The sequence below is a fragment of the Arvicanthis niloticus genome, unplaced genomic scaffold, assembly GCF_011762505.2.
Source record: "Arvicanthis niloticus isolate mArvNil1 unplaced genomic scaffold, mArvNil1.pat.X pat_scaffold_858_arrow_ctg1, whole genome shotgun sequence".
In the NCBI taxonomy this organism is placed as follows: Eukaryota; Metazoa; Chordata; class Mammalia; order Rodentia; family Muridae; genus Arvicanthis; species Arvicanthis niloticus.
Genome location: NW_023046441.1, coordinates 10,366 through 34,824, shown reverse-complemented (window position 1 = coordinate 34,824; position 24,459 = coordinate 10,366). Strand labels below are relative to the sequence as shown.

Sequence of the window (24,459 nt, the reverse complement as noted above, 5' to 3'; positions counted from 1 at the left end):
GTAATACTAATCTCCTCTTTTTTCCTATTCTAAGGATTGATTCCATAGGCCTGTTCTTGCTAGGCAAGTAAGTGTTCTTCTGCGAGGTAAACTCCCAGCCTTTGGTTTTAAAAACGCAAAACAAACAAACAAAGAAATGTTCCTCACAATACCCTTCCACCGGCACCGAAACTATTTGACTTTTGCAACACTAAGGGAGGTTGGCCTGAGGCGTGCGGAACAGGAGCCGCAGTACAAAGTCTGAAATCTCCTGCTCACAGCTTCAGACCCGTCTGGGCATGCTTGACTGACTGGCCAAGCAGGCTGCCCAGAGTTCTCCTTGGAGAAGGAACTAAGAGTCTGGGGAAAAAAAAAAAAAAAAAAAGAGGGAGACTTAGGAATGCTGAAGTGTGATAGCAGCTTTCTTCTGGCACCCCTGTGCCAGGAACAGAATTCCACCCTAGTGGTATGAACAAGCTAGAAAAAAAGGACTTTTTAAAACGTCTTCATTAAAAAAAAAAGTAAATATTTAAAGATTAATTAACTTGAAATGAAGTGTAATAAACAATACTATATGTTCAAAGGCTACTGAAATCCAGACGGGTGATGTGAGGCGGAAGTATGCCAAGGCTGGGAGCCTGCCTCAGCTCGGCTGTACTCTTCCACACTGGGGACCCAGATGATTCAGCACTTGTCATCCCGAGTCCTTTTTTCCTTTCCCTGTGTTGACCTTCAGTCTCCCGAGGCACAGGAGGTGAGGAAAGTGAGCATGTGGCACTTTTCTGCCTTTATCGTGAGAGAGAAGGTAAGCAGGCAAGGAAAGGTCTGTTTGCTACAAACCTCTAAACCGTAAATTCACCAGGTGTAAGATAGTCTGGGGACCCAGGCTGCCTGAGTGACCAGAGAGTTCTGACCCTTCGAACTGTCGGGCTCTCACTAAGTGTAGTCCTCTGATTTTTCCCATCAGGTTGCTACCAGGACAAGATCCCTAGGGAAATGCAGTAAAATTTTAGTAAACTTAAAAGGTTTGCATACGTGCAATAGACAACATGGAGAAAGAGTGCTTGACCTGATTTGTAGGACTTTCCCCCCATTCATTACGAAGCATCCTGAAGAAGATGGTCTATTAAGTGAAGCTCACTCCATGTGCTCATTAGACTATTGTTCCTGTTCAGCCAGCCTTAGAGAATGCTCTCTACATCTTCCTGATACAAAACAGTATCTGCCCCACCCCAATTCCTGGGTATCACGCTCACCTTCTAGGGAGAAAGAAGTAGAAAGGACAAAGGCATTAGTCATCTGTCCTTAAAGAAGATCCTGAAAGTCTTACGTAGAAATAGCATCTTTCATTTTAATGGCAGTAACTGTTATATCAAACGCTCGCCACCAAACATATTGAGAGAGGCGCTTGTATAGCTAGACTCTGTCATCCTAAATTATGTCTATGTTTTGATTCTAACAAACAAACAAGTGGAGGCACATACCTGTTACCAAAGACTTTGGAGGTTGGAGGAAGGAGATTCAGGTATTCAAAGCTATCTTTCCTTTCGCCATATAGCAAGTTTAAGGCCAGCATGGGCTAAATGAGACTTTGCTTTTTAAAAAGAAAAATCAGCAGTTAAGAGCACTAGTTGTTTTTCCAAAGGATATGGGTTCAATTCCCAGCACCCACATGAAGGCCAATAATCAATCACCTATAACTCCAAGTCCAGGGAATCCAATGCTCATACGGCATGTATGAGGTACACATACACACAGGCAAAACACCCACACACTTATAGTAAGTAATTTTTAAGTGAATTTTGATTAAACAATTATTTCTGACTTCTAATACAATGTAGGATTTTGATATGAAAATTCAAGATGTCAAAGTAATACTGAGTGTAACAGGGATGGGATGGTGTATTTCTCTCTTTTTTAAAAAATAATTGTTTATTTTATGCATATGAGTACATTATAGCTGTCTTCAGACACACCAGAAGAGGGTATCAGATCCCATTACAAATGGTTGTAAGCTACCATGTGGTTGCTGGGAATTGAACTCAGGACCTCTAGAAGAGCAGTCAGTGCCCTTAACTGCTGAGCCATCTTTCCAGCCTCCGGGATTGGGTATTTCTATGAATTAATTTAGTTTTGGTAGATGGGAAAGAGATGGAGGGGGTTATACTGAATTGGCTATTGTTCAGCATCCGAGTATGTGGAAGGATCATTTTAGACAACTCCTACAGGAAACAGGCAAAGTTCAGCAGAGAGTTCCAAGAATACTCAGGGGATTGGGCTCCCGCTGGTTAACTCCTTAAACTCTAAGTCAACAGAGATGCATGAACTACTTAGTGGAAAGGGAGTTTGCATGACAGAGAGATACCTACTTTGTAGTTGTAATACTCCATTGCATTTCTTCAAGCAACATCTCCCTGTACTTCTGGTGAAGACTGGCTTGAGATAGTAGGTGAGCCTGCCCAGTTCGTGGATTTAATTCCCCCACAGAAGCTGAGAAGGTATCAGTCTAACAAAGGCTGTCTGTCATCTACTGTGCTACCTTCCTGGAAGTATGAGGCTGACCCAACTAACATCTGGCCTGTTCTCTCTTTCTAGAAAACGTGAGAGGTAAAAGACTGAAAACAGGGTTCCCAAATATGAGAGAAATATGAGAAACCAGAGGAGACCAAGCATAAGCCAGTGTATTCAGATTGATGGAGGGCCTGGAATCGGACATCACACAGTGGAAAGCACTGGGCCTGAGAGGAGACAAGAGGAACAGTCTTCTATTGAGGTGTGATGCAAATGTAAATTTGTAAATTTGAAAGGAAAGGAGGTTCAGATGAAGATTTCCTCCAGCAGGGAATAATCTGAAGGAAACTAGGCACACAGGCCTTGAACAAAGAAAGAAGTAACTAATTAGAGAGGGATCTGGAGAGTCTGGCTCACCTAACTCTACCTTTTGTTTTGTAAATTAATTGATTATTCAACTATACAAATGCATGTTAAAGTCAGTAAATCAAATCAACTAAGACTTAAATGAATAGTATCAAGAATAGGAAATGTATTGCTGGTTCAATATAAACAAGTACCACTGGGCAAGCTGGCTGTCTAAACTTAGTAAAGCCCTCTGACTCTTCCATCCCATGTATAGAGGTAGGGTACTTGAAAGGCAGTCAGACTGAGAAAGTCAGAGAAAGACAGACAGGGAGATAAAGAAAAATTTATGTAAATTAAGAACACAGATCCCTGGCATAGTGGCATGCACCTTTAATCTCAGCACTCAGGAGGCAGAGGTAGGAGGATCTCTGTGAGTTTGAGGCCAGCCTTATCTACATAGTGAGACCTTGTCTAAAAAAAACCCAAAAAACCAAACAGCAACAACAACAAAAACATAGACACAAACTAAATAAGAACTCAGAGAAGAGGGCTAAGACCATAGCTCAGTTGGTAGAGACTACCATGGTTAAAGTCCTCAGTGCAGCATAAACCAGACATGGTTGTGCACATCTGAATATAAACAGAAGGATCAGAAGTTCCTTCTTGCTTTCTTGCTCCCACTCTGTCCCTTCTCCCCTTCCCCCTCTCTCCCTATCCCCTTACCCCCTCACTCTCCATGTGCTCCTGGCCAGCCTCTACTCCTCTATTTCTTCACTCTCTCTTTCTCTGGCCTCTACTTCCCTCTTAACTCCCCTCCCCATGCCCTGAATAAACTCTATTCTATATTTAAAAAAAAAATTTAAAAAAAAAAGAAGTTCAGGGACAACCTCACCTACATTTTAGTTTAAGATATCCTGGACTACATAAAACTATGCTTCAAAACAATAAAAATAAAAAAAATATAAATAATTCTGTGAAGAAACGAAGTGGTGTTTTGGATAAAGGAAGGAACTGACCCATCAGACAAGAGAGAAATGTTCCTATTCTAATGATTAATGTAGTGTGAATTCTTTGTGTCTAGACTGCCCATAGCCTTAATCCCTAACCCCTTAAGAGAAAGTCACTGGAAAGACTTTCAGTTCTCTTATATCTGTAAATGTATGACTAGCACCAGAATCTATGGTTACTACAGTAATAATCTCACTGGGGTTCCAAGAAAGTTAAACCAGATATGGAGCACTCTTCAGTTGCAATGGTAAGACTATGTGGCCAAGGTAACTTACTAAAGAAGTGTTTATCTTGCTTACAGTCCCTAAAGGATGAAGGGTCCGCTCATGATGAAGGCATGGAAGCAAAGAACAGGCATGCATGCTGGATGGAGCAGGATGCTGAGAGCTCACCTCCTGTACCATACACATGAAGCAGAGAAAGTGAACTGGAACCATGGGAGGCTTTAAGCTCTTAAATCCTGTTCCTATTGATGTGCTTTCTTCAGCAAGACTGTGCAACCTAAGCCACCCCATATATTGGGGATGGGGTGTTCAAATGCCTGCATCTCTCGGGGAGGTATTTCTCATTCACATCATTATAGATCAAATACTAAATACCCAACTAGCTAGCGTACACCCAGCTCTTAGTCGGTAAACAAGGCCCAAAAGCTGGTATAGTAACCTTGAGCACACTCCCATGAGGTTCATTCGTTCACAGTCTGGGTGTTCAAAGTCAACCATGTCTGGTTTATGCATTTTGTCCTGGCAAAATGAAAGAAAAAAAAATCAAAATCATTCCATCGTGGACTTTCAGAGTTTAAAATAAAAACAGTTAAAATTATTCATACTACATCTAATCCTGAAATACAGGAGTACACGGCCTTCTCCTTGTTGACTTCAGCTCTGCATAGAAAATAATCCATCTGCTGATTATGGTTTCAGAAGCTCATCACCCCTGTGGTCAGTGCTAGCCAGATTCAATCCACACCTTCTCTGACTACCACTTGCCAGAGAAACCAGTCCTGCCAATTCACAGATTACCAAACAGCGTGTGCTGGGGAAAGAAGGCCAGTGGAGCCAACTGACATGGTAGGGAAGAGAAGACCAGCCAAAGTGTAATGACCTGAATTGGCATTCAGTCAGATCATGGGGACTTTGCTGGCCTTTGATCAAAGGCCTGGCATTTTGTTCTGTCTGGTCTTGGGAAACAGTGTCATGTCATAGTATAATCTAAAAGAGTAATTTAGAGCAAGCTATCAGGAGTAATGTATTGTTTGCAGCCAAATTTATAAAGAATGGAGGTCTGGAAGATATCATACTGTCTATTATAAAAGCAGGAACAGTTGTGAATATGATCTGAAGCCTTTTTAAAACGAAAGGAAGGGTGATCCAAACATTCTTTGCTACAAAACCATTTCTATCCAAGAGGAAAGCCCTTTACCCTACCTTCTGATAGCCAGTCATTTTTGCTGTGGTAGATGGTTCTTAGTCTCTGAACCTCCTACTTTCAGGGTTCACAGAGGTGAGACAGCATAAGGACTGGATAAACTAAAGAGATTCTCATTCATCTAGGGCAGATAGAGTCTGTCTGAAGTCTAGGGTTCTACCAGATGATCCCATAAAATCACTCCCAAACCTAAGCTAGAAGATTACTGTGAATAGAGGGAAAGTTAGGATTCCATAGTTCAGAGTTTCAGAGGCTTTCAGAAATCTGTCAGGCCAACCTCTTTTTTTGTTGTTTTTTGTTTTTCGAGACAGGGTCTTTCTGCATAGCCCTGGCTGTCCTGAAACTTACTCTGTAGACCAGGCTGGCCTCGAACTCAGAAATCCGCCTGCCTCTGCCTCCCAAGTGCTGGGATTAAAGTGTACGCCACCACCGCCCGGCTTGGCCAACCTCTTTTTGTCTTTGCAGAATATCATTTAGAGAGAAGAGCTGACCCTGTATAGCAGCTAGTTCATTGACCCTATATTAACCCTATAGTAACTAGTTCACTGCCTCTGAACATACATCTATAGAATACCAACTACATTCCAGCAATCTTATTAAATACGGGGGAAAGAGAGTGGCACACATAGTTATATGGTGTGCACACTAGTTAGAGAAAATCTCCCTAGATTCCACTTTATTGTCAATACTTACTGGCTGTGCGACCTTGTGGCACAAGCCTCAAGTGGCTTCTTACTGCTCCAGTTTCACCCTCTGTAACATAGGGTGATGGTAAGTACGTGTTCAGAAGATTGTCATGAAACTTAGAAGAGTCAATAGGCTCAATGCCTACAGGACAAAACAGTACCTGGCACACAGTAAGAACTCTATACACACTTGATAATTGAAATATCAGCCATGTGCCCTCTGGACGCTCTCTGTCCTTTATTTAGTCAGACAGCCCAGCACACTGGGAGAATGTTCCACCAGCCAATCTAAAACTTATGTCTGGTTTACCTACGTCTACCCCATTTCTTCTTCTGCAGTGCTCACTGTGGTATCTGGTAGAGGACAGACTCTACCAATATTTGATGAGTGAACAAATGGATCACGAAACTAAAGGGACAGAAATAAATATCCTGAGAAGCAAAGACTTAAACTGCACCTTAAGGGATGAGAGAGAAGCAGCATCTCTTCCCAAAGAGCAGGGACCACGGATTCTAGACACAAGAAGCAGCCAGAGAGCAAAGTCTCAGGAACATAAAAGCGAAGGGCTTCAACTATACATACAGCCAATCTTCTTTCTCACTTAGGAACTGTACCTGGATACGCTGGGAATCTGCCAAGCTCAGCTTCCCAGGTATCAGGTAGCAGCCTTCTGATGAAGCCAGGCACTCATTAAAGATGCTTTGGGAGTTACCTGTCTTCTTCTCTTTAGCACATGTCCATTCCATAGGAGTTGGCTGGTTTCAGAAGCCCAACAGGGATAAAGACACCAAACACGTATTTACTTAGCGTGTCTACTCATTGCCAGAGTTTTTGATTATGCTTCATCAGTGCTGTTTCTGGTGTTGAGTTTATTCCATCAGGAGCACAATTGCAGTATTTGCTTCTGATAATGGTAAAACAAATCTTAAAAAAAAAAAAAAAAAAAAAAAAAAAAAAAGGTCCCTGGTATTTATTAGGTTAGGTACCTGTTAGTTGTTAGAAGTAGTCCGACCGCAGTTCAGAACAGACCACTCCAGACCACAGGGTTCCAAGGGGGAGGAGGTTTACTCAGGAGATAGGGCAAAGGTGGGGAGAAGAAGGTGGAAGGATAAGAGAGAAGTAGAGGCTGGCCATGACCACGTGGAGAGAGAGGAGGGAGAGAGGGGACAGAAAGGTGAGAGGGTAAGAGAGTAAGAGATTAAAAGAGTGAGTAGGGGGCAAGCAGCCCCTTTTATAGTGGGCCAGGCCTACCTGGCGGTTGCCAGGTAACTGTGGGGAGGAGCATACCTGGCTGTTGCCAGGTAACTGTGGAGGTGGAGTTTAGACAGAATACTAACAGTACCTGTCTGTCCATCAATATCCATTCTTGCTTTCTCCTGTGCCAATTGCATCCCCTGTTTTTATCTGGGTGCAGGGACACTCTGAAGACACTTTCTCCCTTACACCGATACAAGGCCAGGTAATAAATACACATGGTGTCTTCAGTTCACCCCAAAAATGAATTGAAAAGAAATGACTTTTTTTTTTTTAATTATAGATTTTTTTTAAAAAAAAAATCCCAGCACTTGGGAGGCAGAAGCAGGCGGATTTCTGAGTTTGAGGCTGTAGAGTAAAAAATTATAAAGGCCATTTTATGAAATATGTGTAGATTTTTTCGCCTTAGACCTGAGCAGGAAAAGTGCAGATTCCAGAACTCGGAACTGAAAATAAGATTTCAGGTCTTCACATTCCAGGTGAAGGACACTTGCTGGATTACATTCCTCAAGCCTCTCCCACCTATGGGTAGGAGAGGCCCAAGGCAGGGAGACACATTCCTGACCACAGATAAAAGATGCTGCTACCTAGGTAGGGCTATAGCCGGAAAAAAGTAAAGATAGTTAATCTGAAATAGTTGGTAAATGGCAGGATAGGACACAATGGCATGGTAAAAACCACATTTTTGAGAAGAATGAGTGTGCACAATGATTTTCACATGACTCTAGATCATTTGGGCTAGATTCTCTGAAATGTTCCACTGTTCTTGGTTACCCCTCCCTTGGTCTTCCCAGTGCTATGTTCAAAATTTGTAAAACAACCAATCATGTGTAACTGCGAGAAAATGCCTTCCTTTCCCCACCCCATGCTATAAAAGACCCTTTAACCCACCACTCTGGGCCAAAACCTTGCTCTTGGACCTAAAGAGCTTGTAGTTTTGACCACTGGCTAACTTCTCTAGTAAAGCCTCTGCTGATTGCATTCAGGTATGTTTTCTTGTGATCTTTGGGTGGTCGTGATTTCCTGAGACTTGAGGAAGGGTCTCCCGAGTATGGGGGTCTTCAGAGGCCAGCCTGGTCTACAGAGTGAGTTCCAGGACAGTCAAGGCTATACAGAGAAACCCTGTCTCAAAAAAAGCAAAAAAAAACAAAAAAAACAAAAAAAACCAAAAACAAAACAAAAACAAAAAAAAATTATAGCCTCTCCTTTTGGCGAAATGTTGATAGAGTGGCTGAAATTGAAGTAACTTTTTTTTTCTTTTAAGATTCATTTATTTTATGTGAGTACACTGTCACTCTCTTCAGACACATGAGAAGAGGACATTGGATCCCACTGATCCAATGCGATCAATGGTTGTGAGATACCATGTGGTTGCTGGAAACTGTACTCAGGACCTCTGGAAGAGCAGTCAGTGCTCTTAACCGCTGAGCCATCTCTCCAGCCCTTAAAGTAACCTTTTAAGTCTTCCAAAGCAACCCTAAGGATGGTAAATTTCTCAGGGAGTTATGGAGAAGAGTCGCTCTTGGTTATTCTTGTGATGCTGCCACCATGAGAAATACCTTAAGGACCCAGAGTATCAGAGGATTCAGACCTTTATGGTGGAGAACGTTTGGTATTGCTTATGACAATACCTTACACCATGACAGACCAAGAGGAAGAGACAAGGCTAGACGAGGGGTCAAGCTTTATCCTTCAAAGGCCCACCCCTAGTGACCTACTTCCACCAGCTAGGTCCCAGGTAGGAAGCATTCAAGGCACAGGACTGCTGGGGGACATTTCAAATTCAAACCGTAATGCCATGGATGGCATAGGGTTCTATGTGAAGACTACATCAGACTTCTATGTGAAGGTATAATCAGTTTCTTTCTTTCTTAAAACATTGTTCATTTGCGCTCCTTGCTGCTTTGTTCTTGGCAGCACACCTATCCTAACCAGAATAGCTTTCTGGTGCTTTCCTTTCCTGCCATCTCATTGTGTTCATACCATTGGGAGTGATAAAAATTAAAATGTAAAGCAGCAAATAAACAGCGAGAGTACTAATTACAATGCTGAATCCGTTGGGTAAACCTTGCTTCCTCCATCCACCCCCCCCCCCAAAAATACCACACATTGTCAATTTCTTGGCTGCTTCTAGTATTTTTGGGTTGTCTCATTTGCATTCTGTGAGTGTGCATTCTTTAAGAGTCATTTTATGAGTGGGAGAGGAGTACGTGATAAAATATGTAGAAAAGGAGCTGAAATGTTACTGGAGGAATTTAGGTGGAAGGGGCTAGGAGCTTGTCCAGCAGCAGATAAGTTATGGGACAACTGTAATGAAATGTTATGCAATGGTGGAGAACTGTGTTCAAGAATAATCTCTACTGCTTTGTGGAAAATAAACACTGTATCTTGTCAAGCAGCTTCCAAAACAATACATGATTGTAAGTATATTTATATGTGGATTTATTGTTTAAAATTACTTCCCAGGGGAGATGTAAACAACACATACCCCTTCTCCCAAGGTCCCAAGGACAAACCAATGCACAAGACTGCCATAGTGTACTCCAGGGGACCAAAGAGTTTGTTGAGCTTCCTTCCCTCTAGGGCATAGATGAGGGGAGTTCCTTGTTAGGGTGTGAAAGCTTCTACCTGCCCACCCAGAGGCCATACTCAGAAAGGATGAGGAATTTCCTGTAGCCACTTAATTAAGGTCTAGTCTCCCTGCTCCAGCAGACTTTAGCACCTCCCTGAGTTCATATGCAAATAAGGCAGAGTTGCATGCAACAGGTGCTGAGGCTTGGTCTATTGCTATATATTGTAATGTTAGATTCTGTACTGTGTAGTCTAGGCCTACATTTGAATTCTAACATTTACAAGCTTTTGTTGTGCAAACCTTGTTCCTTGATTTAAAACTATGGGTTAAGTAAATTGGCTACAGACAATTATGGGAGGGATTAGAGGTGGTGGCTTTTGAGTAACCAGGTTGGGGGTGGAGAAGAAGGAGGAGAAGGAGAAGAACAAGGGGAGAGGGGAGGGGAAGGGAGGGGAGGGGAGGAAGCTGCCACAAGGGGAGATGGACCATGAATACATGGCTAGGAAAAACAGCAAGTATTTGGGGTACACCACTGGGAAGGTAACCAGGTCAGTAATTAGAAAAGTAGATTAAGGATTACCTCCAGTAATTGTCAAAGCCAAATAAAATAACCATAGTCTTGTAGAGTGAAAAATTATAAAGACTATTTTATGAAATATGTGTAGACCTTTATTTGCCTTAGACCTGAGCAGGAAAAGTGCAGGTTCCAGAACACGGAACTGAAAATAAGATTTCAGGCCTTCACTGCCCCGGGGCACGTTCTGGGTGGAGGACATTATCCCTGAATCAGAGGACACTTGCTGGATTACATTCCTCAAGCCTCAGGCAGTAGGCCCACCTGTGGGTGGGAAAAGCCCAAAGCAGGAAGACACATTCCTGACCACAGAGAAAGATGCAAGACATCTAGGTGGGGCTATAGCCGGAAGAAGTGAAAAATAGTTTACCTGAAATAGTTGGTAGATTCCTCTGAAATGTTCCACTGTTCTGGGTTACCCACCCCCCCCCCTTGGTCTTTCCAGTGTTACAACCTGTTGGTGTTCAAACTTTGTAAAGCAACCAATCATGTGTAACCGCGCGAAAATTCCTCCCTTTCCCTATAAAAGAAACCCCTCAGCTTGCTGGCCTTTTGTCAAAATTCTGTTCCTGTGTGGACAAGCAGTTTTGACCTTGGCTAGCCAACTCCCCAATAAACCTCTGTTGATTGCATCCAGGCATGGTTTCTTGTGATCTTTGGGTGGTCGTGATTTCCTGAGACTTGAGGAAGGGTCTCCTGAGTATGGGGGTCTTCAGTCTGAGTCTCATTTATTTGTAAGCTAGTTGGGGATAAGCTTAAACTTGTTGTACTACAACAGGTATTCATGATTTTCTATAACTAATGCGTATGATTTGCATAAATTTCGAGGATTGTGTATGTGTGTGTATGCATGTATGTGTATGTATACACATGTGTGTGCGAGTGCATATGTGTGCAGAGACCAGAGAACCTCAGGTGTTTTTTTTTTTTTTTCCCATGAGCCATCTCTCTTGATGTTCCATGTGGATTCTGGGGTATTGAACTCAACTCTTCATGCTTGCACTGAAAGCACACTTGACTGACTGAGCTATGGCCCTGGCCTATGTTTGTGTTTTTAGAGAACAATTTTTGGGCAGTGGTAGAAATAGAAATAAACCCCACACTTGATAAATGTTTCTACGTAGTATTGGTTAGAGTAATGGCAAATTATGCAGTTATAACAAACCTTTATACCCCAGGGGAAAATAGTGTGCTGGCTAAATTCATGACAGCTTACAAGCTAGAGTCATCTTGAAAGAAGGAGAAAATGCCCCCACCAGACTGGCCTATGATGCATTTTCTTGGTGGATAATTATATGAGAGGACTCAGCTCACTTTGGGGGTTGCCACCACTCAGCTGCTGGTGCTGGTGTTTAGTTTCCAGAGCCTAGAAAAGGCACTGAGGTACATATTTTATATACCAAAGCAGACCTGGCCTCCAGGTTCTCCCAGCAGCCCTTAGTCTCTATCTGGCATACCCTGCCCCCAACTTTGAATTTTCCAGCCCATCAGCTGAGCTGTCCTTCCTCCAGAGGTTCCTCCCTAAATAATCCAAACATGGACATGTTGCTTGAGCTAGCTCTCTCTCTCTCTCTCTCTCTCTCTCTCTCTCTCTCTCTCTCTCTCTCTCTCTCCCTCTTTCTCCCTCCCCTTCTCCTCCCTCTCTGAGTGACCCACCCTTTCACTCTTTCTCTTCCCCCTTTCTCCCCATAGTGACTCCCCTGGCCTCAAGCCTTGGGCCCAGTAAACTTACCTGAGAGTAGCTTCCCAATAAACCTGGTTTTAATATAATCTAATCTGGCTCAAACTGGCTCATTTCAATGGCGGCTGAGAAATAACCTATCACCGAGTACTTCAAGAAAATAAGCGAGCCAGTAAGTAGCAACAGTCTTCTTGGCCTTAGCATTAGCTCTTGCCTCCATATTCCTGCCCCATCTTCCCTCAATGATGGACTATGATATGGAAGTCCAGGCTGAAATGAACCCTTTACTTTTCAGTCATGGTGTTTTATTCACAAACCCTAACTAAGACACATACTGTAAGATGCCCCCCCCCCCCCCCATGAAGGGAGGACCTCCCCCAAGCCTCAGGAATTCTCGGCCACCCAAAAACTCACAAGACACCATTCTTGATGCAACAGCAAGAGGTATATTTCGGGATCAGTCAACTGAGGCTGAGACTGGTGACCCATGTAGGGACAGAGGAGTGTTGACCTCGTGCTGGGAGTGGAGGGTTTATATAGAGCAGAACCACAAACCATGGGGGATGAGGGGGTTACCAAGGAAACATAACATAAAAATATCAGAAAATTCCAGAAGAACCCAACCTAAATGAGTCAGGGTCATGTGGAAAACACTTTGTATACTCATTCTTCTCAAAAATGTGGTCTTGCCATGTCACTATGGCCTTGCCTTGTCATTGTGGCCTTGCCCTGTCACTTGCTCAACTATTTCTCAGTTGCTCAGACACGGCCCTGCCCTGTCATCGTGGTCACTAGTTTCTCAGAACCACCTAGATGACTTGCATTCCTCTCTTCCCTTTATGGTTAGCCGGTTCCTGAAACTGGCCAGTCTACATTTTTAGCTTGCCTCAGAGAAAATTTTCCATGCCCTTTAAGGTGAGGCCTAAAGAAAAGCCTATATACATCTTATAAAATGATTTTTATAATTTTTCACTCTACAATACGAGAGGTGTTTTTTTATTCACATAGAGGGGATACCTTAACTCCAGCTGTCCTATCAACATTCCACTAAGAAGCCAGAGGTCCTTTCATCTAATAGCTCATGACTCCTGCTAGCATTCTGTCTAAACTCCACCCCACAGTTACCTGGCAATAGCCAGGTAGGCCTGACCCACTATAAACGGGGATGCTTCCCCCACTCCCTCTCTTGCTCTCTTGTTTCTCTCTTGCCCTCTTGGGCTCTTCCCTTCCCCCTCCCTCTCCATTCCCTTTCCCCCCTCCACATGCTGATGGCCTCTACTTCTTTACTCTCCCCCTCTCTCTGCCTTTCTTTGCCTCTACTTCCCTCTTAACTCCCCTCTCCATTCTCTGAATAAATTCTATTCTATACAATACTGTATAGCCATGTGGCTGGTCCCTCTGGGGGAAGGGATGCCTTGGCATAGACTGGCTGAGACAGCCCCTTTCCCCATACCTGATTACATCCCCATAGAACATATGCTCTCTCTCTCTTTATCTTTTTATAAACACATCAACTCACCTTGAGAGTTGTCAAGATGTTGTCATGCCATCATGAATCAAGAGTTGTCATGCCATCATGAAGCCCAGTGATAATGGCGCATTCATACCTTTAATCCCAGTACCCAGGAGGCAGATGAAAGCGGATCTCTTCGAGTTCTGAAGCCAGTCTGGTCTATATAGTGAATTCTAGGTCTGCCAGGTTTATAAAATAGAGAGACCCTGTCTCAAAACAAACTAGTTTATTGGAGAGAACTAGCTTGTACTCCTCACCTAACTTAGGAGGTTACACATGGGAAGTTTAGTGAGGACTGCTTCTGTCACACATACTTGTGGTGGTTGTGTTTTCTCAACCCAAATCACACTGTTCAGCACAAATGTATAATTAAATTAAGTTTTTTGTTTGCTTGTTTGATTGCTTTTGTTTTTTGAGACAGGGTTTCTCTGTGTAGCCTTGGCTGTCCTGGACCCCACTTTATGGACCAGAATGGTCTTGAACTCAGAGATCTGCCTGCCTCTGCCAGGCATGTGCCACTATGCCTAGCTTTAGGATTCATTTTTAAAGAGAGTATATACACAACAATATATGACTGGGTATTTCGTACAGATTTTTCAATAGTCAAGAATGGGAAGGAGAACTAGCCCATCTATAAGGCCTTGAGTAGAATTTCCATAGCAAAAATCAAGCAAATACCCTCAGTCAACCAACAATGAACTTTGCAGCCAGCCGGGAAGTGGCTGCGCATGCCTTTAATCCCAATACTTGGAAGGCAGAGGCAGGCAGATTTCTGAGTTCGAGGCTAGCCTGGTCTACAGAGTGAGTTCCAGGACAGCCAGGGCTACACAGAGAAACCCTGTCTCAAAAAACGGAAAAAAAAAAAAAAAAAAAAAAAAAAAAAAAAAAAGTGGCCTGCAAATAAAAATTAAAAAAAAAAAAAAAAAACCCCAAACCAAACCAAACCAACACCCCCGGAAAAACAAAAAAAAAAAAAAAAAAAACAAAAACAAAAAAACAACAACAAAAAAAATGAACTTTGCTGGGAGCAAGGGTTAGGAGACTGATGAAAGATGAGGCAAACCTGAAGGTGTTTCAATTCTCCATCTTAGCTCTTTAAGTGCGGAGACCGTTCTGTGCAAGATACCACAGTCTGAAAGGCTGAGACATGGCAACAGCTGGTCAGGAGAAAAGGAGTGGAAAAGTTACATATGTGCAGTAGAAACACTGCAATGCAAAATGTGTGCAGTTGCCTCTAGTCTGAACTGTTTCAGGAGCATTCTCGTTCATGGTGTAATGGTACACGCTGTACAGAAGTGTGCATATTGTACGTGCATAACCAAGGCTGCAGTGAGGTTGCTCTATGTCACGTGGGCAAACACTGCCAGAAACAACTCAGATTGATTTTAAATAAGTAAACAAGTCTTTATTGCTGCGTGTTCAGAAACTTTTTGTTATTGGCATTTTTTTTTTCACAACCCCCATATTTGGTTGGATGGCTTTCTATGGGGATACAACCCATACTTTAAAAAGCTGAGCCAGTTAGTGTGTTTTGGACTTCAGGACTTTGAATTATGAGGTGCTGTTGGTAGCAAAGACCCTAAGGGGTGGGGCTAAAAGGCAAGGCCTACCACTTCTGCTGAAGAACTATCACTCTATGTATGAGCCTTAGGGACAAACATGCTGACTACTTCTTCTTCTTCTTCTTCTTCTTCTTCTTCTTCTTCTTCTTCTTCTTCTTCTTCTTCTTCTTCTTCTTCTTCTTCTAATTCTTCTTCTTCTTCTTCTTCTTCTTCTTCTTCTTCTTCTTCTTCTTCTTCTTCTTCTTCTTCTTCTTCTTCTTCTTCTCCTCCTTCTCCTTCTCCTCCTCCTCCTCCTCCTCCTCCTTCTTCTTCATCTTCATCTTCTCCTTCTTCCTCCTCCTCTTCTTCCTCTTCCTCTTCTTCCTCCTCTTCTTCCTCCTTCTTCTCTCTCTCTCTGTCTCTCTCCTTTTTCCCTTCCTCTTTTCCTTTTTTTTCTTTCACTACTTTTTAGCGTTAGGTCTTGCTCATGCTAAACACATGCTCTACCACTGAATTTCCACTACAGTCCTCCCATTCCCTTCTGTTCCTCTAAAAGCTTCTTAGGGCTGGCAGAGACTTTTCCACCTTTGGGAGGCTGTTCTGCAGTAAAACAAGTCAGGCCAAGCCTTTATGTTCTTATCTGTTCATGTCATATGACATTCCTTAACTGTTACCACTTCTGTAGGAACAAAGTGGTGGAATGTCACCTGAGAGTAGTAACATGCCCAGGAGTGAGTGAAGAAAGGTCCTTTGTCATGGCAAGTGAGATCATCCCTGTGTGTCCCTTGAAAACTTCTTTGTCTTGCACCTGAATTGCCATTGGAATTGCCAGCTCCCCTCCTACTCTGAGGCCCTTAGAGAGCCAGTGCTGGATTGTTCTATGATTTTATTGCATTATGTCTTGGCTGGTTTTATGTCAACTTGTCAGAAGCTTGAGTCATCTGGAAGGAGGGACGTTCAACTGAGAAGGTGCAAGCAGTAGGGTACTTTTTAAATTAGTGATTGGTGCTGGAGGGCCCCACCCAATTTGGGTGGGGCCATTCCTTGGCTGGTTGTCCTGGGTTTTACAAGAAAGTAGGGGAGCAAGCCATTAAGCAGCACCCCTCCAAGGACCATGTGTCAGTTCCTCCCTCCAGGATCCTGCCTTGTTGAATTCCTATCCTGACTTCCTTAGATGATGAACAGTGATGTGGGAGTGTAAGCCAAATAAAGCCTTTCCTCCCCAGGTTGCTTTGATCACGGTGTTTCCTCACAGCAACAGTAACTAAGACACATTCTAATTTATGCCCAAACTGCCTAATTGGAGGCAGGTATAGTAGTGAGTGATTGTGGTCTCAGCTGCTCTTGAGAATAAACCAGGACTACCCCTTGAGCCTGGGATTTAGGGCCAGCCCCTGCTGGACCGTGAGAGCTTGTCTGCAAAACAAACAAACCTACCTCCCCTACTTGCTAAGACTTCCCGATCACAAAAGGGTGTGTGTTCCCTTCTTCCTAGGAACTGGGTACTGAGAAAGATGGGGAAGGGGATTATATATACTTACATATGTGTATATAAAGTGTTTAAACGTTTACATTCGAGAATTTAGGTTTAATCGATATTTACCAAACTCCTTTGTGCCATTAATGGTACAAAATCTTGACACCATAAATATATTAACCCACTTTGATTCCCAGGGTGGTTGACTTCACCCTTAGTGATGGTTCTAGCGCGTCTGGATGAGGGTGAAGGGAACATATACAGACGATATCTCGAAACTCAAAAGTACATAAACCTGTCCAAGAGTCATTAACATAGCCTGAGAGTCCATAGCTGGACAGACAGTAGCAAAGATAGCATCTGAGAGAAAGAAGCAGACTACAGGGGAGGAGAGTTGTGAAGCTGAGGTTTCCTGGATGCACGGGAGGATGGGGAACTTTACAGAGAAGGGAAGGCTGCATGCTGCCGCAGAGAGGTGGTGGGGGGCAGGAACAGCCTGCTGTCTGAAATAACACAGACAGAGTGAGTCAGCCCATGGCATCCTTTTACATCAGTGGTTAAGGACGGGTGTGGCCGGCCTCCTGCACACAGGTAACCAAAGGGCACAGAGGCGGCAGCCTCCAGCGGCAGGGATGCGGCACAGTGCTGACACCGTGAGCTAATTCCAGCGCAGACTGGCAGACAGCAGGGCCTCTGTCTGGGGGACTACAGGCTGGAAAGGAGGGAAGTAAGCTCGGAGCTATTTTTAGTACAGCATGGCAGTGCATAGCGGACTTAGAACGTGCCTGCAAACTGAATTCATCGGATGGAAAGCCAGGCGTGTAGCCCGCTTCACTTCCTTCCCCCGACTCCCAACCCCCCAAGATCCCTTTCTACAGCTTGACCTGCAGCGGCCTTGCTTCCTACCTCTGTGAGGAACTGATGTAAGTGGCATCCTAAGGCTTCTGTGAAAGAAAGACTCAAAACTGTAGACTTGGAATCAGCTGCTTTGAGGAATCAAAGAAAATAATGTTTCTTAATTCTTCAGTGTTTAATAAATGCCCCCAAACAGGCTCAGCTTGATTGGAAATACTGGCACAATGGAATTCACAGTAGACCCTTAAAGGAAGCCACAGACAATTTTCCTTGTGCTACAGTGGAAACTCCACACTCACACAACACCTAAGGGCTTTCCTACCATAAAACTAGTTTGCGGAGTATGATGTCATCAGAAAAACTCTAGTTGGCTGAGTGTTTTGTTGGCAGTCAAAATTTTTTCCAAGAGCATTTTTGGGTATCAGACATCGGCGTTATTTGGTTTTGGCTTTTCTTCTAGTATTTTCACCATAGTAATAACAAGCATGTACCTTACCCCCGGAGGCTGTTTCCTTAAGAATCCTTCAGAAGCTCAGAGTCCTCTGTGCATACCTTCTTGGTCTGGCAGTCCCTGACTTGGTATGTGGGGGACAAGGCAATGAAGATACTTCCTCCTTCTGCCGCTGGTTTTCAGATTAGACAGAGCAAGGGTGATCTTGAAGCACAGCCAAGAAAGTCATCACAGAGGTTGGTACAACCAAATTCAAGGAGCCCAGGGATCAATGGGAAGATTCAAATTTGAGGTGTTTATTAATTTCTTTTGTTTTGTTTTGTTTTGTTTTGTTTTGTTTTGTTTTCGAGACAGGGTTTCTCTGTGTAGTCCTGGCTATCCTGGAACTCACTCTGTAGACCAGGCCTCGAACTCAGAAATCTGCCTGCCTCTGCCTCCCAAGTGCTGGGATTAAAGGCATGCGCCACCACCGCCCAGCGTTTATTAATTTCTTGTGTGCAATTTGCTAAGCAGGGCAGGTAGACCCTGTGCACAGGAAATCACAAACACATCAGGCTGCCTTGACTGTGTGCAACACTGTGTACAAAGAGCGAAGTCAGTTCTACACATGTCCCAATAAATACACAAGCGAAAACCAGTTTGTTTTCATTGGGAAGTCCAGGGCAAGGACGCTGAATCAGCGAGGCAGGATTCCTCCTCTCTTACTCGTCTTTGGCTTACTTAGTTCCAGTGTCTGGCTAATATGTAACTAGGACCTGAATGAGAACAGCAGCAAGAGCCAGCAATTGCCAGTCATCTGCAAGGCCCAGGTTCAATTCTCAGGTTAAAAAAGAAAAATCAGGGCCCGGAGAGCAGCTAAGTGCACTTGCTGCTCTCTCAGAGGATCTTCATTCCTGCAAGCATGCTGGGCAGCTCACAATGGTTAGTAACTCCAGTATCAGGGCACCTGATGCCCTCTTCTTCTGACCTCCCTGGGCACTTCACACACACAGAGACACACACAGACACACACACACACATATATTTGAGACAGGGTTTTTCTGTATAGCCCTGGCTGTCCTGGAACTCACTCTGCAGACCAGGCTGGCCTCGAACTCAGAAATCCGCCTGTCTCTGCCTCCCAAGTGCTGGGATTAACAGTGTTCGACACCTCTGCCCGGCCAGAGACGCATTTTTAAGAAACAAAATTCAACTTAAAAACAAAGAAAAAAAAAAAGGACCCAGTCCTATTTGTGAGGTGAGGTACTGCTTCCCTGTAATGTCTGCAGGTAGAGGCAGGAAGGGCAAGAACTCAAGGTAGGCTAGATAGGTAGTTCAAGGCCAGCCTGGGATAGTGAGGCACTGCCTCAGAAAAGAAAGGCAGCAATGGCAGAAAGGCTAAGCAGGGTGGTGGGAGGCAGTACCAGTGACTTGTGTCCTCTTTCTTTCCATTTTTCAGCCCTTCTCCTATTTCCACCTCCCTTTCTGCCCTCCTCTCCCCTTTATAATGACCCAAAAGCCCCAGAAGGACTAAGAAGCTTTGGATGGGAAAGTTAACTTGACCCATGACCCCTGTGGCCTCTGAGGAGGCTTCTGACTAGCAGGTCCACACACCAAACCTGCTGGCACCTACCACTTAGAGACTGCAGGGCAACTGACCCCCAAAGCTTCCCCTTTTCCCTTTTATAAAACTCTAAACTCCACCCCCTGCCCCCATACCATATGCACACACTCTCACAGCCTCAGAGAGAATGCAGCCTCCTCTCTGCTTCTGGAGATGCCTATCTGTTGTCTTTTATTTCCCAGTTGCCTCCGTCAATTCTGACCCAACACCTCCCTTCTTTTTGGTAAGAAATAAAAATAGATCCTTACGTCTGGGGCATGGATCACTTGGTGGATCTCTTGCCTACCAAGTTTCCTGGCTTTGATCACCAGCACTAAGGTATGTGGGAAGATGGTCTTGATTGGTCCCAAGAAATTATTAGAGAGTAAGGATGTAGAACAGTGGAGCATTTACTTAATACGCAGGGGCCATGGGTCCAGCCCCCACCGATGCCATAATTGTGTATTCATTTGCAATCACTGAACTTGTAGGGTAGAGAGGCTGGAGGGCCAGAGGATGGAAGTCACCCTTATCTACATATAGTTCAAGGTTGCCTAGTATTTATAAGATGCCTCAAACAAACAAAGGAAAAAACTCGCAGAAGTCCAGAGGCAGGAGTAAGGTAGGGGCCGTTTCCCAGGAAATGAACAAACAGAACTGTTTGTCCTGTTGTGCTCCACATGGGCTCTCTGTAGGGAAGCATACTAGTACCCTCTTCCATGGACGTTTAATCCAGTCAGAGTTCCCTAATAGTTTCTAAAGGGAGAGGAGAGAAAGATCGTGAATCTTGCCCTAGAAGGTGAGAGGTGGATTACATCCCTAGGTGAAATGAGGGCAGTGTGGCACCTAATACAGTTAAATCTTTCTATCTGCACTTTTTGGATTTGGAGCAGTGGAGATAATAATAGGCAGATGTGAGGGTCCTGCGATACAGAAGGCCAGCATCCGAGAAATGATACACGTTGGTGGAGTCAGAGGGACCAGCTAGGCAGAGAGGTCTGCTCGCCACAGGTCACACGGATCATAGATGAGTGGAGAAAGCAACGGGTACATGTTGTTGGCCCCAGATATCTGGAAAGATGGTGTGATGTTTCTGGTCAGTATTTTCTTCCTTAAACTGAACCCCTGGAGACAGCACTGGCAATTAGGCCATTAGCCACTGATAGTAACAAGGCCTCACCTAGCACTGATCCTGCCTTCAGCCTGGGTTTACTTGTCCCACCTACCTCTGCCTTCTGTCTTTCTATGTCAAAATGAACCTCAGGCTCCTTGCTGTGATCAGTTACTGTTCAGCTGATATCAGCTTTCCTCTAAGTCCACATTTGGCCCTTTAAACACCATTGGCTCCGCAGGCTTGGGCTGGCACAGAAAAGCCTGTGACAGACAATTGTGTTTATTCCAGGCAATTGTCCCAGACTGGTTACTCCCTGCTTCTTCTGCACCTGCCTTTCCATGCTCCCTGTTCTCTCGGGATCCTAGTTCATCCTTACTAAACATGATGGAGAGACTGGTGTCCTGTCCAGATTAATTCAAGGGTCTGGGTTAAGTCGCCCCTTGGGGCAGGGGAGTGGGGGGGGGGCAGGGGAAGAGAAAGCAGACAGGAGGTTTGACTTGATGTAGGCATTCTCCCATTGGCTCCTGACTTTTCCATCTAACTACTGCACTGTGGCAGGGCTAGCTGTGTTCCTCCCCAGCACCAACTGGCTAGACCAGGTTTATCTGGTCCTTTTTGAAAGCTTGGTGTCTGGAATGCAGGTCCTGCCTTAGGAAGGCTGATCTGTTCAGGAAGCAGAGGACAAAGAGCAAGATGACTTCAAAGACTGAGGAGTCCCAAACACAGGACTTCTGGTTACTGCACAGAAATCTGGGAAGGCAGAAGTAGCCACAAAAGGCATTTTTTTAGTTCATTTATTCTGCCACAGAACTTTGGAGATTTTTCCCTGATTCAACTCTGAAATCCCCACTGATTTCTTAGCCTTTTGTGCCCTGAGCCCCCCTAGCCTTTCTCTGACTTCGGCTGTCTTCCCGGAGAATAAGCTCTAGGCTTTTCCTTGGGGTCCTCTGACTCCCTGCAGGCCACCTTCTTCATGTCTCTTTTGGTCCATTGAGATCTCTCCAATCTCTCCCAAAGACAGATGCAGGCCAGATGTGAGTGTTAGGAGTGAGAGCAGAAGTTAGAACAGTGGAATGAAACGTCTATCTTTAAACCTCTAGGGCCCAGAGCGGTGCTGAGGCTGGGAGCAGGGGTGGCCACACTTCCCCTGTAAATCTGATGCTTTCTATTTTATCTTTACTGATACATGGAAGAGTGAGGTCTCCTTTTGGGGTTCTTAGTCCCATTAAATAAAATAACAAGAATAGACTCAAACAGAAGTTTAAGGACAATTTTAATAAGAGTTTAAATGAAGAGGCTGGAAAGATGGCTGGGTGGTTAAGAAAATACACTGATCTTCCAGAGGACCTGAGTTCGGTACCCAACAGCATCCATGTTGGGGGACTCACAAACATACAGCTTCAGGGGAGTCTGACACCTTTGTTAGCCACAAACACCTGCACTTACTTACACAGATCTACATGCAGTCACACAATTAAAATGAAATATATTTTAGTAGGGTGTAGCAGTGCACACCTTCAATTCAAGCATGCTTGATGAATCTCTATGAGTTCAAAGCCAGCCTGTCTACATAATGAGTTCCAGGAAAGCCAGAGCAACATAGAGAAACAGAGAAACCCTGTCTTGAAAAAAACAAAAACAAAAAACCAAGAACAAAACAAAACAAAAAAAGCAAAACCTAACATACACACGCACAAGCAAACAAATAAATAAACAAATAAAACAAAAAGCCAAATAGGCAAGGTGTAAACTTCTTCACTTCCTGGAGGAAGAGAGAAGGAAAAGCCATATCATTCAAGGTGGTGTGGAAGTCAATCAGACACATAGTGGACCAACAGCTCAGGATGTTGGGGAGGAAAGCCAAAATTGTTAAGGAAACATGCTTAGAAGAGAGAGAGGAAAAGGAAAGGATATGCAGGAGACGTAGGACCCTTACATGGCTGCTGCCCATAAAGCTACTGCACCAGGGCTGGGAGTTCTGGGAAGAAAAAGTATCTTATCTCAATAAAGAGCCACCTATTCTGAGGCTGGAGAGATGGCTTAGATGTTAAGAGCACTTGTTGCGTTTACAGAGAACGTGGGCTCAGTTCCTAGTACCCACATGGTAGTTCACAACCATCCATAACTCTAGTTCCAGGAGGTCCAATGCTCTCTTTTGACCTCTGTGAGCACCATGCCTGTACATAGTATACAAATATGCATTGCATGCACAACCATGCAAGCAAAACACTCACACAAAAAGGAAAATAAATAAATTATAATTAAAAAATAACTATTCCACCTATCTCTTCAGCAGGGCTTAAGGTCAACCCACTTTCCTAGGGGTAGTATCTTAGCCAAAGTGACTGAACCAGCCCAACTGAAATGCTGAGTCTCCAAGTCTCTCTCTCTCTCTCTCTCTCTCTCTCTCTCTCTCTCTCTCTCTCTCTCTCTCTCATATTTTTCCTACTCCAATCCTACCAAGATGGGTTCTTAATCCTGTGAGGTAAAGGAACAGAGAAAGGAGAGGAACAGGACAGAGACAATTCTTTCGATTCTGAATCACAGCCTGTACTCAAACAGTCCAGGTCCAGTGAGCCAATCAAAAGGGTCAAACTAATAATGAAACACAGAAAAAAAAAAAAAAAAAGATTTATTCAATATGGCCATACGGGGAAGAGGGACAAAGAGACCCAGCCATTCCCAAGTCTGCCTTTTCAAGGGTACAATAGGTAGTATTTCACTAGAAAGCATAACTAAATAGTGAGGCAAAGTGTGGTCCCTGCCCACCGTTGTCTCCGCTTCAGGTCTGTCTCTGCAAGGTCATCTTATAAACTGTAAATCTTTCCCCCTGAGATAAGTTCCACGTCTGGATGTCCCCAGGGCAGATTTCTGGGTAAATTATAACTCAAGAATCTGATAGCTCAAGAGGGGCACACTGAGTGTCTCTTTAGAATGTATCCATTCCTGACGGACCAGTTACATTATCACCTGTGCCATCAAAACTCCCCGAGGGCAGAAGATCTCAAAAGCCCCTGGAGATGGTTTGGTGTAGTGGAATTCAGCCACAAGGTGCACATGTGACTGGAAGCAGCTCACTTGAGTACCCTGACGTCAGCCTCTTCCTCTTTAAAGTACAAAAAGAACCGTAAGAATCCTATTTTACAGTGTTCTAAGGACTACATTTAGGAACTACCAAACCCCTGCCCACAGATGCTTCTTAAAGTGCCGTAGTTCTTTTCTTTCTTTCTTTCTTTCTTTCTTTCTTTCTTTCTTTCTTTCTTTCTTTCTTTCTTTCTTTCTTTTTTCTTTCTTTTTCTTTCTTCCCCCCCCCCCCCGTTTTTTCGAGACAGGGTTTCTCTGTGTAGCCCTGGCTGTCCTGGAACTCACTCTGTAGACCAGGCTGGCCTCGAGCTCAGAAATCTGCCTGCCTCTGCCTCCCAAGTGCTGGGATTAAAGGCGTGCGCCACCATTGCCTGGCTTAGTGCGGTAGCTCTAATCATGTCCCTGTTTCCTCATGGTTAAAAAACAGGGAGGGGATAAAAAACTATCCCTCTACTTGAGCTGTTTTGAAGTCTTCATAAAGGCCACCGGGACGTGTCGAGCGCACAGTAAATTCTGTACGAATGAAAATTATTCACGCCACTGTTTTCCAGTGCCCTGTGCAGGTAGAGTCCTCAGAAAAATTGTCGAAATTAGTTTCAATGCATTCACCAGGACAATGAAAGAGTTAAGAGTGGCTTCTCCTGAGATTGTTTCTATTCTCCTTCACTGTTAATTTCCCGGGTTGTACCCTGCTACAGTTTCAATGGCTCTGTCCCTCCCAAAATTCACATTGAAGCTCGTTCCCCAATGCAGCAGTATTAAGAGGTGGTACCCAGTTAATTAGATCACAGTGCTGTGAC

The 24,459-nt window shown here is 44.1% G+C and overlaps 1 long non-coding RNA gene across 1 annotated transcript; it reads left to right on the top strand.

Annotated features, from left to right (window-relative positions):
* The first annotated feature begins 389 nt into the window (after positions 1-389).
* Positions 390-4,668, top strand: LOC143433855 (uncharacterized). Its single transcript, XR_013070423.1, has 3 exons — positions 390-784; positions 2,575-2,752; positions 4,148-4,668. It is a non-coding gene; the product is annotated as an uncharacterized LOC143433855 (long non-coding RNA).
* Positions 4,669-24,459: the final 19,791 nt, after the last annotated feature.